The following is a 16,988-nucleotide window of genomic DNA, read 5'->3' as shown; positions in this document are numbered from 1 at the left end:
CCCACCCATTTATCAATTTGAGCAATAAACATCTCAAAAATATAATGAGATCACCTCTTTTGTCGTTTCGTAAAACAGAAACAGCCTCACATGTTTCAGTAACAGTCACCGTCCTTCCTTTCATGGAGTCCATCAGTGTGCTGACCTGGTGATCAACTTTCTTTGGAGCAGCAACCACAGCCTGCCTCCCACACACTGTTCAGAGAAACCTCACGTTTAAAGAGTCCAAAAGTTCCCAACGTGTTTTCATCTTTAAATATTTTAACTGAGCAGCGCACTTTGATATATTCCGTGGAACACTGCCTGCATAAAAATCATGCGTGCTAAAATTCAAATATGCAGGTAAGTGTCTTTAGCCCACAGCACTACCACATCTGACACTTCTACCTTGTTGTGATGTGAGCTGGAGTGGAGTTATTTGCCTGGTACTGATCCAGTCAGTTATAGCCTATTGTTTCGTTATGGTTTCTCAGGGGTTTCCCTCTTTTTCTGAAGTATGTTTTCTTGTATTTGCTCTATTCTTATTTTTCTCTCCCTTTCTTGTCTTGTCCATCTCCTCATCCAATGCATTTAAAATAAACCCAAAGTACTTTTTAATAGAGTTATATGGAGCATCATGGTGAACGTTGCAGTGCTGAACGTTGTGAAAGTAAATCTGCTGAGCTTCACGTTGACACTTGGACACCTTACCTACATTTTTCATGTGTCGGTTTTAATCAGTACATCCAAGTAGAAATTATTGAAGAAAAAGACACCGAGTTAAACACAAAAACATATTCAAAATATATTCACACATTTACAAAATGTTGTGCTGCCACCGGTCTTGACCATGTCTCTTTTGAAATTGATTTGTAACCTCAATGAGGCTAAATTCTCACAAGTTTTTAACTTAATTTACTTAAAATTCAAATCAAGTAATTTCTACATATTTTCCTCTCTGTTGAATCAGACATTAGCTAAAAAAAGCTACATTTATCACTTCATAGTGAAATAATTAAATGGAAGCCCCAACCAAACAATAATAACCTGCTAGCATGCTAGACTGCTAACATGGTAGCAACTCTAAACCAGCTGGAGTTGGATATGAACGTAAATGTTTTCTCCAATAAATAAACATGGCCAACTGCAGACCTTATGCCTTATTTTATATTTATTAACATTACAACATATAAAGTTTTTGCCTGCTGGATGCCAAACATGAATAATGACAGTAACCATTAACTGAACTAGCTAATTCTGATTAAAACATAAAGGGAGGATTTTATTTTTCTCAGGAACAAAGTAGAGGATGGGAATTAATTGTAAGTCAGCATTACATTTAGAAAGAAATGGCCAATATTTCATATCCTCAAAAAAGTCCTTATTAAAATGTATGCTTTTACTTTTTAAAGATTTCCTGTTTTATTCAGTCTTTTCCTGTTTACCTTCATAATAGCTTGTAGACCCACCGGTTCCGTTCTGCTCCCCTCCTCCTCCTCCTTACAGGCAGCCAAGCTTCAGTTCAGTCCGCTTACTGTCGCTGCAGAGCGGGGAGGGCTGACTCACCACGCGTTAGGCTGTTCAGCAGGTCGGTTCCTGAAGTGTGGCGAGGAGCCCACTGGGGTGCTCAGAGCCGCCTCTGGCGGTCCTCTGGAAAATTAAAGCCCGTTTAATTTCACTGATGTTGAACTCATTACACATTTAGACCATTTTTCCTCCAGCTTCCCAGCCACCGCACAAACACGGTGTTCTTCTGCAGCGTCTTCAGGAGAGAAACGCGCAGAGGCGGTCGACGTGGGAGCGTGCGGGAAGCGGTTACAGTAACTCATAAAAAGAAAAAAAAAAAAAAAATCATAAAGCAGACTGACACGAGAAGAAAACTTTATTCTCAGCCAACATGTAAGCTAAACACGGTTAGATGCCTGAACATTCATTTGCAAGCAGAATTCACGATACAGGATCAATTACACGATAAATAATTAGCTTAGAAAGTGCAAACATTGATGGCGTTTAGCTCGTCAGTGGAAAATAAATAACATGGCGAGTCGGAGGGCGTGGCTCAGTCAAGCTTTTGAAGCTGCAGTGTGTGACTTTTACAAAAACGTATATGTTTTGTTAAAATTATCATTATGTGTTGACAGAAATGTAAGACAAATAATCTGTGAAAAAAAAAAATCCAGCTCCTTTGCCTCGTCCCAGAACTAACACCACCCAGTCAGAAACAACCAATCAGAGACAGGAGGAGGGTCTTAGCACTGTCAATCACTTTAGATACAGCAGGCTCACCACAACATTTAGCATAGCTACCGATGACTGTGGAGAAATTGTTTTTCTGTAACGGTAAGTTGTTTATCCACCATGAGCATATTGAGCAGCAAGTACATGAGATTGATTGACAGCGCTAAGACCCTCCTCCTGGCTGTGGTTTTTTGTTTTTGATCAGGGGCAGAGTATTGTTGCAGACCGCAATAGTAGATCACTGAGGAAGAGGAGGAGCTAAATTTTTTCACAGATTATCTCTCTCATACAAAACTGTCATAATATGGTGACAGTTTTAATAAATATGGGGGAAAAAAACAACATATTTTTGCAAAAGTGAAACGCTCCAGGTTTAAGAAGACAGAAGAATCCAGTTTCAGTCACAGTAAAATGGGCTTCGCTCAGCAGGACCGACAGTGTTCAGACTGTTCCCTCAGCCCAGTGCAGAAGTTTTGCAGATACTTTTATTTTTTTTACTTCTGTGATAAGCTTTGATACAATCAGCTGGGGAAAATATGAATTTGCAGTCAGCAAAGCTTCGACTTGTACCGGTCCACTTCTATTCATTTTCCATTCAGCTTCTTGTGAAAATGTTCAAATTCACAGAAAAAGCCAGAAGTGGGAAACAAAAAAATACAAAAATGACAAGAAATAACATGGATTTCAAGTTAACATTACCCACTTTCAACACTTGACCCAAGAGATTCTAACCTTTAATGAAAGTTTTACTTAAATGAAAAAAAACACGAAACATAGCAACAAGCAGATGTGGATTTACGTGCAAACACAAATCTTTGCTGAGTCTGTCCGGAGAAGCCGCTGCTTAAACCTCCACAGTGGTTTAAGCAGCTCATCCCCGTCAGGATGAGCTTCAAACACTGGAATGAATAAATCAAATGCGACATAAATATTTCACATCCGTCTCATTGACTGAAAAGGATATAAAAAAATAAGAAAGGAAAAAAGAAACGCTTTAGGGCACATGAGTATCAATTTATTGGCCCCTGAAATGAGTGTGGGTCAGACTGAGCATCTGGATGGGGGCTGGGGGGTTTGGGGCGTGTTCCTGTGGCGCAGCGCTGCTCCTTCACATGGCGTCAAAATGGAAGCGGTGGGCTTCCTGCCTCTTCTCTCGGTCGTCTGCTTTCTGTGGGACACACAGGAACACAAGGCACAGAGAGTCAGTCGTGTTGCTGAGGTCTACCTATCATGACATCAGAGCAACCTGAACCAGATGTTTCTGCTGCAACTCAACCTTACAGGAAAAAAATACAGTTTGATACCAAAAGCAATGACAAACATCTACAGAAATTTAAAATACAACCAAAATGAACCATAAGTCTAGCCCAATTGTGATTCTAGGCAATTGATAACTACGATTGCATGATTGGATTGAAATAATTAGATTATTTTTTTTTTTGTAAAGTGTCCTGAGACGACATTTGTTGTGAATCGGCGCTATGTACATAAACTGGATTTAATATTTCATGACATAGACACAGAACATGAACTGTTGATTCTCATTGTTCATTATTGTTGCCGTTTCATTCTGGGTTTTTTATTTTATTGTTTTTTTTACTCTTTGAAGTTCTGCACAAAAACTTTTGAAAAGACTGTTTGGTTTATGAACAATCTGCAAATAAAGATTTTATCTGGTAATATAATTCAGCATGCGCACAAACATGCTTCAATAGCAGAATTGTGGAACATTATAAGCTTATTTACCAAATATAAAAGGTTGGGAGGCACTTTAAAGAAACATCAACACACACAAAACAATATCTTGAAGTTTCATTACAATTACATTTTCTTTATAGAACGTAAGGCAGCTGATTTTTATTCGGTGTGAGAGGAGATTTGGTGAACAAAGTGCAGCTTAGCACCTCAACCATATGAAGTCAGAGCTGTGACATGAGCAGATTGTTGCTTTGAACTGTGGTGCTGAAAAAAAAAAAAACAGATTCCATCATATTTGGTAACTATTTCTGCAGAAGGAAATTGTCTGATACTTCAACGTCCAAATTGTGTTTGAATTTTTATTTACATATGGTTTAAAGTTCCAGATGACCTGATGACTGCATCATTGTAATGTGTTATTTTTTGTTTTTCCTCCCAGCCAGTTTTGGTAACGATGGATTTGGAAAAATTGGTCAACAGCTGAGATTATCCTTTATATGGATGCTCTGTCTTGTACATTGAAAATGCATAAATACAGTATTAAAAAAACCCAACCAAAAACAAAAAACAAACAAAAAGATACTTTCTTTCAAGTCAGTGGTTAGCAGTGTGTGCTACACCAACACCATGACTGCTGATGATTCTTTAATTGAAAGAAGGTGCAGGTGGTGTTGACCTCTGACCTTGTGTGTGTGTGTGTGTTTTGTAAAGTTTCATTTCTGACTCTTCACATCCTGGGCCGGTGTTTCTGCTCACCCCTGCATTTTAAATGAGCTCAGGCTGTGATCAGGCAGCAGTGCTTTTGGATCTTGTTTATTTGAGTTTCCTCTCCATGGTTGGCAGATAAACCTGAGATGTAGAGATTGAAGTGTGTGCACAGTCAGAGGTTTTCAGAGTGTCACTGACTCCTTGCACGAAGGTTTGTTTTTGCAGTTCTGGTTTTGAAGCTCGTCATCCATGCATTGAGATTTCACCGCGTCCTCTTTGAATCCTTGGTGACAAAATCCAACAAAACATCTGTCAAATTTCACAATCTCTGTTAATTATAATTAAAAAAAATCTATGTAGATTTTCACAAAGCCGGGAGGAACAGGGGGTTCAATAGTTTTGGTTGATACTTTAAACCAAACCAGCAGATTCTGGTGGTTTTCATCTGGGGGATTCACACCCGACCAGATCAGTTCACTTCCTCCACTTCCTGTGGCAGTGTCAAAGGTCATCTGAACTCAAGTCAGCACGGAAGAAAGAGGGAAAAAGGAAGAGAAAAAAGTAAGGAGAGAAAGAAAGACAAGAAACAAAAAAGGAGAGAAAAGAATGTGACAGAGAAATAGAAAGAGTAGAGAGAAAGAGAAAAATAAAGAACAAACGAAAGAAGAAAAAAGAGAAAGAGAAAGAGAAAGCAAAAAATAAACAATGAAAAAGAAAGAAGGAAGGAAAAAGTGAAACAACAAATGAAACACAAAAAGAAGCAGAGAAAGAGGAAAACAAAAAGAGAGAAAGAGATAAAGAGACAAAAAGAGAGGAAGAACCAAAAAAGATAAAAGAAAAACAGAAATGAAACAGAGAGAACAAAAAAAGAAAGAAAAAGAGAAAGAAAAAACCAAACAAAGAAGCAAACAGGTCAGTTATATCTGACTGACAGTCGTGTGGTTTCTCCTCCTCCTGTTTTGGTCGCTACGCGTCGGTCAGCGCTCGGTCTCACTTGCTGCTCGCCCTCAGCAGCTTCCTGTGATGACGCCCAGAGAAGCAGCTGCTGTGACTCCATGACCTGCTCCAGGTGGTCTGGTCAGCTTTCAGGAAGTGCAGTGTGAAAGTGAACCAGACCAGATGAAGTTGTGAAATATTTCAGCATTCCTGTTCAAGTGCACAAATTTCCCAGGACCACTGAGGTGTGAAAGCACAATACTGATATTTCACACGGGACCTGTAGCTTGTGGAACAAACTGCTGTCACAACTGCATTCAGATTTAATTCCTCTATGATCGCAAAACGATGCAGCAGTATGAAAAATTATTAACACACTTCTAAAAAGGCAATGAAATAAAAAATAAATTGCAATACATAATGTCTGATTAAAAACTAAATAATGAGAGGGCAACGTTTTAGAGAGCTGGAGTGTTATTTACTGCAGAGCAAACAGACGTGGTCGGTGTGTTTGACTCATTCACTAAAAAAGAAGAAATGTGAATCCCTAATATCACAAAAAAACAACATATGTAACCAGGTGATGACATGCAGGCTTAAGGGGGGCTGTAAATAATTTTCATCACCCAAAATGAAGCCGATCAGACGACTGAGATGTGACAAATAACCTCCTCTGCGCTCCTATCACAAAAACTAACCAGAAGCAAGTGTTCAAAAGGAACAAAGCGGTGAACGCTGGATCGTTTCTAAACTAAAAGCTAAGAAGATGGGAGGAAATTTCCAATTAACCAAAAATAACACGAGGAGATCCTCCACTAACAAGGGGAGGTTTTTGTCTTGTCTTCCAGACTAAACACAAAGGACAGTCAAGTGTTAGAATGGCCAAGTCAAAGTCCAGAACTAAATCAAATCTTTAATCTGTGTCTTGAAGTCCATACAGTCTCTCCGTTCAATTTGACATGTGGCAGAAAAGCTTCTGCGAGGCACTGTATCTGCTAGACACACTAATAAAAAAAAAAAAAAAAAAAAAAACTGTTATAAATCTAGTGGCTGGTTTGTCTAAATATAAAACTGATTAAATGAGGAGTTTATATGACAATATAGAGTTCAAAGAACCTGGAAGGGCATTTCGTATGAAGAGATTGTTCAACACATACACACGCTTTTATCCTCGAGTTAGCCGTCAAACAGCAGTTGACGATAAGTGGTGAGCATTTATCACCTGGTCACTGACACGGGCAGGAATGTTTGGGTACGATGAAGAATAAATCAGCTCACTCATAATGACAGCAGGGTCAAGCATATGTTGGAAACTGGTCAAATATTACGTATAAAAGAATCAATTTGAAAGAATTGGCGTATGTTCAAAATCTTCACAAAAGAACAGCTTGAGAACCTCAACAGTCTGAATGCTGTTTAGTGGCCGAGCTAAAGCCTCTTGTCAGCTCCGTCTCCACTGCTGCAAAGAATCAAGACTGCAAATTTATTCCCAGACAGCCTTTTCACATCCAGAAAGAACATTTGTAACCACAAACAGCTTCTATGTAAGTGTGAGGAAATTACCTGAAGAAGCACTTAGAAATGTGTGATCATATTCTGTAATTTTGTGTTTTGGCCAGGTGGACATAATTTGAACCACTTTGTACCATTAGCAATTTCACCAACAGGAAAGGCTCACATTTTAAAATGTGTTTTGTAAGAAACATTTTTATTTGCAAAATATTTGAGTTTAGTTGGAGAGTACGGTGAATAAATGTCGAGAACAAACAAGATGGATGATTTCTTTGTGTATCACTGCAAGTCTTTAACAGCCTTTAAGGTGTTAGTTTTGAATTTAGTTTATAGCTAGTTAACACACAAGATCCACTGGTGTTTTCTTTTAGCATAAACGCAGATTAGCTCGTTCCAGAATTTAAAACTAACGTTGAGGCTAACACCAAAGCAAACTACTATTGTCTTAAAGAACGTCTTTTGTTTAAATCAAATGCTATTTTAAAGTAAATTATGTTTGCATTGATAGATTATTTACACAGAAGGTTATGTTTACCAACAGTATTCACTTTTTTCAGATGACATTTGGTTTGGTGGTTCGGTGTTGGACTCGCTGTTAGCTTCACCCTCCAAGACTAGCTAATTTGAATTTAAATAAAATTAATATTCCAATAGCATCATCTGCTGTAGGTGAAATATTAACTGCTTATAAAAATTAACTTTGACATAACCTCACTAAAAAAAATCCAAAACTATGACAATATGGAAGCCTATATTTTAAAGACGGAGACATGAAAACAAGCTGCTAATTAAAAGCAGCTGAAAGTAAAAACAAAACGATTTAAATAATAAATAATTCAGACAGTGCAATCAACATTCCAAGATCACAGAAAACATCAGATTGGAAAACAGGCATCAGCTTTGAACTATCTAAGAAAATACTTTTTAAAAACATTGCTCAACATATTGCCTAATTATCAGAGAACATTGCACCTAAAAATCCAGACTCCAGCTCTTCTTCAGCCAGACTGTCCGTTCATGGACGGACCTCCCTGGTTTTGAGTCCAATAGACGGACAGTGACATGTTTGCTCCATTTTTTTTATCCTGTCACTTTCAGTTTGGAATAAAGCCTTCATCTCTCTTCAAAGAAAGGCCCGTCTCATATTGAATGCTGTCCTGTTCTGATGCTCAACGTTTTCAGGAGCTGATGGACTGATTTCCTTTAGACGACCGATCCACTGGGGCTGATGTTGCTGTAATTGACTAGCCAAGGCGCGCCACCTAATAATCAACTCGAGGCTTGAATAATTATTAGGCAGCGCTGCGTTGACGCGTTTCTGTCAATAGATTTTATAGACGTAGTGTTGAGTTTGTGTCTGAAAGCAGGTAGGTAGCTCCACTGGAGCATGACTGGGATTAAATGCCAGCTAATTAAATTTGACCTGTGTGAAGATCAGATTGATTGCATTCTGCTTCATGTTTTAAAAATCTCATTCCCCCCCCAACTTTTCCATTCCTTTCTGGCTTTGATTTAAGAAGATATTCTAAATATCGTCACTAACCAAAGAAATGCACAGCAGTTCACAGGATTTACTGCCAAAGCCCTGTCGGCTTGTTAGTCTGGACAACACATCTTTTGCGCTCCTCCTGCCCCCCCCCACTGCCCTCGTGTTTCTGCCCTCTATCTGACTTTGTTATTAGAGGAGCAAATACCAGAGGCGGCAGTGCAAACAGACAGAAATGCTAAATGTCAATCAGCTGTCTCACCCTGACCTTACCGGATGCACCCCCACCGTAAGCGGGTTGAGAGGAGAAGAGACATGAGTGAGGGTGTTCTTTGTAGCCAGTGTAAATCACTCACTCCCAATCTGGAATCCCTGGATGGGGAGGAGGGGAGGATACTCCCAAATGAAGCAGGGATGTGGAGTTTTTAGAAAGTCTGAACTGAACCTATTGGTCTTAAAGTGAGAGTTCAGTTTAAATTTAAGGACAGTTCAGGAATCACAGCTTTTATTGATAAAAGCCTCTTTTATAGAAGATTTTGGGAAGACCACAATATTTTTATGTTAAAAAATGTTAAGTTGACAAAATTTGAAAATATGACTGGGTAATTATATGTTATTGGAAGATATTGTTGACAATACAATGTTGGCACCAACTGTAGCCTTAAAAGGGCAGCAGTATGTGTTTTCCCGACAAATAATCCCATTTCATACCACAATCAAGTAACTATGTTCACTTCAGATTTAAAAAAAGTGCTATCTATATCAAATGTGACTTAAAAGAAAATTGACTTCATAATTTAACTCCTTGAAATTGGGCCTCTGTCGCTTTAAAAACTTCTGCTCTTTCTGAAACTCCGCCTTTAGGAAGTCATCACGACATGGCCCCTCTATTTAACAATGTTCTTCTTTCTTTCTTTCTTTCTTTCTTTCTTTCTTTCTTTCTTTCTTTCTTTCTTTCTTTCTTTCATTCTTTCTTTCTTTCTTTCTTTCTTTCTTTCTTTTTACCAGTGTTGCAATGAGAAGTAGCTCCTATAAAGAGCTCAGCAGATATGCTGTTCCACCAGGTGTTTGCTAATTGCTGCTGGCTAGTCTGAAGGAGCTGAGTGGAGGTGAGGGCTGCTCTGTAAGGCGGAAGCTCTGAAGCCTGAAAACTCCAGTTCAGAGGAGGAGCTGCACCTCAAAGGTGGAGCTGGGTCCCAACAGGCGTTTTGCACAGCTCAATGTTGCCATGGGAAATTAAAGGATCTCTCAAATATGATCGGCGGGAGTACAGCGAGGCAGACCGTCTTTTCTCATGTCTATTGATTAATCAGGCGATTCAGGAATGATGTTTGGAATTAATAGCTATTAGTTAAGCACATTTTCTTTAAAATAAGGTAAAGAAAATGTGATCGTCGATGGACAGAAAAAAACTAAAAACCACTCGTTCAATTGTATCCTAAGGAGTGGAGAGATGCATGCTCAAAAGAAAGAAAACATCAATGAAGAAGATTAATAAAATATGTCTACAGAGGTAGAAGGGTTTGATAATTCCATATAAAAACACCTACACCGAGATCAAGCCCACTGACAAACACTAGGAGGTAAATGCCTGGAAAAGATGTGGAAAAAAAAAATATTTTGTTGCACTGAAGAATTTACATAAATTTCCTTTTGATAAAAAAATATTTTAGTGGAAAATGTCCCATCATGGAAAAATAAATAGTAGTTTTCAATAAAATCACTTCAAGTCAAACACAATGGTTGGTAGACTCAACACTCATTCAACAATAAATGTAACTGAAACATTTTCTGTCTTCTTCCTCTTCTTCTAGGAACTTAATAATTAATTCATGACTCTCTGTGACCCTGCGATACGTTAGGATGAGGCACCAAGGACCATTTCTTAGCGTCTGACCCTAAAGCTGAACTAGGAGTCATATTTATCTTGTCAGCATGCACAGAAAGCAGAAAAAAAAACAGAACAATTTTTTTTCTAAGGCTCACTGTTGGAGAACTGCAGCAAAGAGTGGCAACTTGGAATCACTAAGCCCTAACAACCATTATACCAAATCCACTTGGCAATTGGTCGTTTAGCAGCGATGCCAGGAAAAAGCCTTTTCTGTCTTCCCACATGTGGAGTTTGCCAATCTCTTCTGGGACCTAAACTGGAACATGTAGTTTGATCAGATGAGATTAAAATTTAGCTTTGCGGTAAAAAACAAAACAAAAAACAAACACTCAATGTAGCTGGGGGGTGAAACAAAGAGCGGCAAAGACGAAAAGCTGATCAGGCAACTTGATGTGATCCTTTCAATAATTAACAGATAAGATTAGGTGGTTTATTCTAGGTAGGTAAACCGGCTCTGAAGCTGCATTCTCAGGACAGATTGTATCAGAATCACATTCAGTTGAGTTTGATACAAACAAAACTGGTATTGTGGTTTATTTGAAAAAGTGCAGACTGTCTTCTTCGCTCTGAATTCATACCAAAGGAGCGGACTGAGTCTTCCAACAAACTAATGTAACCTTTGAACTGAGTACAGACTCAAACCAGCCAGACATGATGCTCTTCTGTCTCCATTTTAAACTTGAACTGATTCTTCTGAGGAGTGCTGTAGGAGCGTTGACGCGTTTTACGAGCGTCTGACGCAGCGTCTCACTTACATGTGCAACACAGTACCACCTGCTGCTAGTTTGACTCGTTTCTATATTTTCATAAGTTCTTTGCGTCGTCCCCCACTGGTAAAAATATCCTTAAAGCCGCTTAGATCCAAACTCTGCTCACATTCAGGCAAATACAGCAGACTCACAGGGAAGGCGTTCACCTTACAGACAGAAAAAGACACAAATGATGCAGCAACAACAAACCGCTTTTTCAGAATAAGGAGATTAAGTATTGTAGTGTAAAGTCCCACCAAGCTTCCCTTATTGAAGACAAGACTAGAGGAAGAAAGCCTGGCAAAGAGGAAAGTTAAGAAAAAACCCGCTTGGTTCACGTGTTTTACAATCAGTTGTGATTCGCGAAAGAATCAAGTAGTTTTTATTTAGTCAGTACAAGATGAGTTTCTGAAAATAAAGGTCTAAAATCCAATGTATTGACTGTTTCAAATTCATTGTTATGCCTCGCAAAGGCAACATGCGAAAAAGTCCCAAGGAGACGTTCGGTGAGAATTTCAATCACTGCATTTTATATTCTGTTGTGAGCACAGCACTGGTAATAGAAGCTCTGCTGTGTAGAGACCTGACAATACATTTAGCAATTCGGATCGAATTAAAAAGTTAATGCAGAGTGAATACTTAATGTGCCTCAATGTTTATTTAATCATCGAATGGAGTTTCTGAATTTCATCAGTTAAAACGACGATGTAAACCAAACGAGGTTCTGGAAATGGTTCAATCATTTCCTTCTCCTTTTACTGAAGTTTTTATGTTTTAAATTTATCAATCCATCCATCGTTTATGCTGTTTATTCTTGCGGGGCTGTGACGGTTTTCATCATTGCTTAAGATGGAGTATACACCCTGGTCAGGTCAAACAACCACACACACACACACACACACACACACACACACACACACTCATACTTAAAGTGTAACTAAACTTCTTGTGAAAACTCCAAATTTGACCCCATTTTTGAAAAGTTCCATCAATCTGCGCCAAGAGCAAAACAGTTTAGGTGGGTCAGGATGAGGGAAATCCCTGTTGCCAACTTGGCAATGTTGTCGTTATGTTTAATGACTTTTCAGACGCCTCTGGCAACTTTTTTAAAAACGCAATGAGCGACTTTGTTCTGTGTTATTGGAGACATTTGTGACAACACATGAAGCACCAATCGCTGTGCAGTAACTGACCCGAATGAGAAAATTCAACCCAAGGAATAACAAAAGGTGGCAACAGTTTATACAGCTTCACCGTATAAATAGTTGACTTGGGGTTGGTAGGCTAAAAGAAAAGAACAGTAATGTATTTGTTAGGGTTTTATACACTTTGAACTGTCATGCTGTGTAAAGTTCAGAAACCGTCCATTTTCCCAAACTGCGAACACGGGCGACCGTCCTGTAAATGCTCCAACGGAAAGGTGAAGATCTGAGTAGCAACAAAATTCATATTTAAATTTGTATCTTTGAACAATCACAGTATCAACAGCATAAGAGAAGTTCTTGGTTTCGACATAAAATAAACTGGGAGAGTCAACTTTCTTTAAAGTGTCAGTAAGTTGGTGGTACTGAAGATTTTCTGAAGAACTTTTGCAAACAGCTGAGGTCAAGTGATATTAAAGCCAAAATCAATGTTTTATATAAGCTTATTGGTTAAAGAGGAATTTAACTTGTTCTATACATCATCATTTTTGTGAGTTTATTGATTTTTTACATAGTTGGTAATTTTTGGATTGATAACATATGTATTATTTTTTCTTTTCTCTTCTTTTTAAATGTACTTCTCATATCATTTGTACACTGTGTGTGTGTGTTATTGTGTAATGAAGCTAAAAGGCCAGGTCTTTTCTGGTAAGTATTCATACCGGTATTACCCTTCAATGGAGGACAATTAAAGAGCTCCTGTGTGTGTGTGTGTGTCTGTGTGTAATCATGCTCATATGGTAGATGTTCACACACATCCAGGCGCACACATGCAGCCCACATGCTCCAGTAGCAGATGGTTCAGACAGGATGCCAGAGAGTTCCTGCTCTTCTCCGATCGGCACGCGCCAATCACAGGGTTTGAAGAAGAAAAAGGGAAACAATAAAGAAAAAGTAGATATGCTGGAATAACTTGTTAACCGTTCGGATCCTTGTGTCCTCGGCGACTGAACTGTGCGGCCGTGTGTGTGTTTCTGAGAACAACCCGGCCAGAATGAAGCACAAAACACATGAGAAAACATGCACCGACTCCCTGGAGGGCGCATTTAGGCAGTAATGAGCAGCAGATCTACCGTGCTGGAAGGACAGAAGAAGGCAATTACAGCTGAACGCCCTTCCAGGTTGCGGCCCGCGGGGATAGAAAGACGGTAGAGGAGAAGGACTGTGTGTGTGTGTGTGACTCGGCAGGGAGGCCAAAGGACTACAGGACAGGCAATGAGATCCATCTGCTGCCGGTTGTGACCAGTCTGCTCACCCAGTCTCTCTCGCTCATTCACCAATAAAAGAATGGAAGTAGCAGAAAGCAGCGTTTCACCGAGAAGGTGTGAACATTTACTACAGCAGAGCACCAAGTGAGTGTTTTCTGTGTCCACACCTTCTCTTTCCAGTGGAGGATGCCGATAATCACAAGGATGAAGACGCACACGCCGATCAGAGCGATGGCCGTCAGCAGGACGCTGTTGCTAGGAGTGAGGTACAACTTAGCGCTCCATCTGAAAAGAGAAGAACAGGAAGACGTCACACACCACTACGGTTGTAGCCTCTAAAAACTTTGGTGTACTTGCACATCGAACCATTTTCTATGGCTTAAATGTTTTGCTGTTGGATTAAAAACTGTAGCAAACTAAGATTACCACCTCCAAACTGTGAAAATGTTTCTCAGTGTTCAGCAGAGCACATGATTTACATATGGAGGTACAAACATCAGTTTTATACAGTGTGAAGGTGGATAAAAGTGTAATATCTATAAGCCTTTTCAGGTAAATAGAACCACAGCTTTTTTAGTTGACATGAATTGTATTTTAGCTTCATTGCAATGCAATTGCTTTGAGTACTTATAACCTTGGTTTAGGTAGTAAGAAGATAATCTAGACTAAATTGTGTAAAATATTGACACACACATGAACTTGAATGACATCTCATCCTTAATGCCAAGGCTTTAAAATGACGTTGGTAAAACCTTTGCAGCTGTCCATGAGGTTTTGGAGTGTGTTTATGGGAACATTTGTCTAGGGGAGCGTTGGTGAGGTGAGACCCTGATGATGGATGAAAAGGTCAGACTCTACTGCCTCATCTCCACTGAGCGTTTCGGTACGCTGTTTTAGCGTAGTCCGACATATTCAGAAGAGCGTATCCACCACCAGTTAGACGTTGTCCAGGCATCCAAAAATGTGCACCCTCACATCAAGTTTTGGTTCTGTCGGCCTTTTTTTTCTCCGCTGCAGCAGCATGAGGAAAAACCTTAATGTTCCCAAGTAACAGAGCTTAGAGATGGCTTGAAATTTCCTCCTTTATTATTTCTGGTGTCAACAGAAAAGTACAGCTATGCCATACTGTAACCTAGTATGCAATGGGAAAACAAACATTCCAAGATCTTAAAGGAATAAGTTCACACTGCTAATATTGCACAAGTGTGATTTGGTCCAGTTTATATCTATAACCAAGAGAAAGTGTTGGTATTTCGACAGCGCAGGCAGAACACAAACCTTTTACCAAAGAGTGGCTGAGTTAATTTGTGTCCAAAGAATAAGAGCTCTTCTTGCTGCATTGAGCTCCAGCTGTGAGGCATCACAGAAGGACTATTGTTGCTGTTCTTCCTTCCCATTTTTCACAAAGGAAACAATCAAAGAACTAGAGTAATCCCTCTAAAACTGTCATCATTTTGAAACCTTCGACAGCTAAGTGGTTTTACACCTGGGTGTAACGTATGGAGGGGGAGGGAGACATGTGAGTGTGTGTGTTTGTCAGAGACGAACTGCCATCTGGAGCTCCTCCTGGGCTTTCATAACAACATGCGAACAGCACCGTAATAACACCCGCACAAACGCTGCGATGCCGTGGTGTTTGCTCACCGGGCATTGTATTCCTCTGAGAGACAACGCCGACACCGTCTGCAGCAAGCTGAAAGAGCTCGAATAAAACCGTGAATGGCATGAGTGTTTAACTGTGTCTGTGGCAGCAGTTTACAAGAGAGACGTGTGTGTGTGTGTGTGTGTGTGTGTGTTTTTTACGTTTCAACTGAAATGTTTTATGTCTACGGTGAGTGTTACTGACCTGCGGGGAGTATTGTGTGGGAAGGGAATGACTATGAGCTGAGAGTTGGGAATGATGGCCGTCCACTCGTGTTTCCTCGTTTCCTAAAAAGAGAGAAAGAAAACCAATAAACTTAAAGATGGTACATGGTTACAATATTTTAATTTTAATTTGTACTGAGGGAACCTAAAAGACGTGGACATTTCTGTGCTTACCTAAAGCTTTTATGACAGTCTATCAGTTGAACAAAGCCGGATTTATTTAAGACTTTTCATAATCTGAAAACAATCATATTTTACCGAAAGTGACTAAGGCAGTGTATCCAACGTCTCGGGAAAAACACCTTGAACCTTTCACATTTTACTACGTTACAACTAGGGCTGTTACTTTAACATTGTTAACTTTGATTAATGCATTACATAGTGTGGCAAATTTAATTGTATTTTTGTTGCTTTTATTTTTTTATACATACGAAAGTCCAGAGCATTTCTGGTACGCCAGTATCGCTGATGCAGAAGCTACATCTGCAAACAAGGCAACTAACGACAAGCTGGTCCTGAAGAAACAATCTGATGGGATTCAGGAAAAAACTACTGTTGTGTTCAGATTGTGCTTCAAGGAGTCAGTGAAGCTATTCAAGCCTAAAATAGCATCTCAATGCTAACCATGTTGCTGCAGCGCAAACTGGAGCCACATTTCTAAAGAAGTTTCATGAATGATCAGGAGTTTTTGTAACAGTTGAAAGCTGAATGGTTGTAACAGCATCAGATGGTTGAATAACCTAAATAAAAGATTAAATACACATATGTTGAGCTCATATGTCTGTCTATTCAATAATCTAGCAGTAAAAGGAGTTTTGGAATTGAAAATGTTGCTTAATTTGTTTATTTGATGCGATCAACTTCTGTTGATTACAGAACCTAAAATTAACTCGATTAAAACTTTTAATCAGTTCCCACTACTTGCTTCTTAAGGCAATTTGACATTTTTCAGATTTTTTCTGCTCTATCAGATAAAATCTCAATAAAGCACGTTGTATTTTGTGTTAGTAATGTGACAAAATCTGGGGAGGGACCTGAGATGTGAATACTTTCTCAAGACCCTGCAGCAGCGTCAACAGAAGTGTAAGCTGAGAAAAAAAACACGAGAGGTGAGAGACAGCAGATTGTAATTACTAGAAACACATTAAGGCAGGAGCGAGGATTAAGGTGTAATTATACAGAAAATTAAAAACCTGGAGAAACGACTACATTTCTTATCAGAAATATGTCTTAAATTATAGAGGTTAGCTTGACGTCTAGTTTTACCTGTCATTTACCAGGTAAGCACACAAACAAACCCAGCATCAGGAAAAGGACAAAAGGACAAACATCATTGTGTTCCAGTGAACTGATGGTAGAGGCAGCTCTGTGTGGGCGACGCTTGACTGACTGGGCCAGAAAACTTCATAACGTCTGACACAGCCGGGCAGCGCCTGGTTTTACAAACAGACTCATAATCTGAGATGATTCATTACAGATTTATATTACAACCTCTGCATTTTATACTATTTCTTT

The 16,988-nt window shown here is 39.3% G+C and overlaps 1 long non-coding RNA gene across 1 annotated transcript; it reads right to left on the bottom strand.

The window, feature by feature from the left end:
* Window positions 1–1,843: 1,843 nt before the first annotated feature.
* On the bottom strand, window positions 1,844–15,561 carry LOC103131484 (uncharacterized). The gene is made up of 3 exons (XR_475385.2): window positions 15,454–15,561; window positions 13,775–13,892; window positions 1,844–3,385 (listed from the first exon to the last, which is right to left on the bottom strand). It is a non-coding gene; the product is annotated as an uncharacterized LOC103131484 (long non-coding RNA).
* Window positions 15,562–16,988: the final 1,427 nt, after the last annotated feature.

The sequence above is a fragment of the Poecilia formosa genome, unplaced genomic scaffold (assembly GCF_000485575.1).
Source record: "Poecilia formosa unplaced genomic scaffold, Poecilia_formosa-5.1.2 Scaffold775, whole genome shotgun sequence".
Lineage (NCBI taxonomy): Eukaryota > Metazoa > Chordata > Actinopteri > Cyprinodontiformes > Poeciliidae > Poecilia > Poecilia formosa.
Note: the sequence above shows the minus strand (reverse complement) of the source record. Positions and strands in the feature narration are given on the sequence as shown.